This window comes from Orycteropus afer, unplaced genomic scaffold, assembly GCF_000298275.1.
Source record: "Orycteropus afer afer isolate SDZICR_OR568_19922 unplaced genomic scaffold, OryAfe1.0 scaffold00022, whole genome shotgun sequence".
NCBI lineage: Eukaryota > Metazoa > Chordata > Mammalia > Tubulidentata > Orycteropodidae > Orycteropus > Orycteropus afer.
The window spans coordinates 2,854,181-2,855,430 of record NW_006921609.1 but is presented as its reverse complement, the minus strand read 5'-3'; positions in this window follow the sequence as shown (position 1 = coordinate 2,855,430).

Sequence of the window (1,250 nt, the reverse complement as noted above, 5' to 3'; positions counted from 1 at the left end):
AAGTTTCCTGTCAATGTACTGCTGCAACCATTTTTGAATTATCTTCAGTAAGATTTTACTTGTGTGTGATATTAATGATATTATTTGATAATTTCCACATTGTTTTGGATCACCTTTCTTTGTAATGGGCACAAATATAGATCTCTTCCAGTCTGTTGGCCAGTTAGCTGTCTTCCAAATTTCTTGGCATAGACAAGTAAGTGCCTCCAGCATAGCATCCATTTGTTGATACATCTCAATGGGTATTCCATCAATTCTGGAGCCTTGTTTTTACCAATTCCTTCAGTACAGATTCAACTTCTTCCTTCAATACCATTGATTCTTGATCTTTTGCCACCTCCTAAAATAAATGAACACTGATCAATATTTTTTTGTACAGTGACTCTCTGTATTCCTTCCATATCTTTTGATTTGTCCTGCATTGTTCAATATTTTGTCTATAGAATCTTTTAATATTGCAACTTGAGGCTTGAATTTATTTTTCTTATTCAGCTCCTCCTCACTCATTGACTGTCTTTGATATCTGACATTTTGCATTTACAATAGTAAAAATTCTACTATTCAACTGTTTTGTGCATTAATAACACATATCTAGCATTAACAAACACTGATTTGAGGGTTGAGAGTAACACTGACTGTGATGCTTAAGGTATTTGTCAACTTGGCTTGGCCATGATTCTTAGTGGCTTGGCAGTAATATAATGGTATAATATGACAGTTATGTAATTATGTAATTGGGCAGTCATGTAATGATGTAGTCATTATCCATTTTGTGATCTCATGTGGTCATGCTCTATTTCGCCTAATGCCAATTTTCATGGCCTCGTCTTTGGAACATAATTATGTTGATAAGTAAGGAATGAGTGTTGTTGTTGTTGCCATTGAGTCGTACTCGACTCATAACAACCCCTCTTTGGGTTTCTGAGGCAGTGTCAATACAGAAATAGATTACCCAACCTTCCTTCCGAGGAGTGGCTGGTGGGTTTGAACTGCCAGCCTTTTGATTAGCAGTCAAGTGCATTAGGCACTACGCCACCAGAGCTCCTAAGGAATGAAAATACTACATACACACACACACACACACACACATCACTCACTCACTCACTGCCGTCGAGTCTGATCTGACTTATAATGACCTCTTCTTGGGTTTCTGGGGCAGTATCACTACGGAAGAAGGTTGCCCAGCCTTCCTTCCGAGGAGTGGCTGGTGGGTTTGAACCACCAGCCTTCTGGTTAGCAGTCAAATGCCT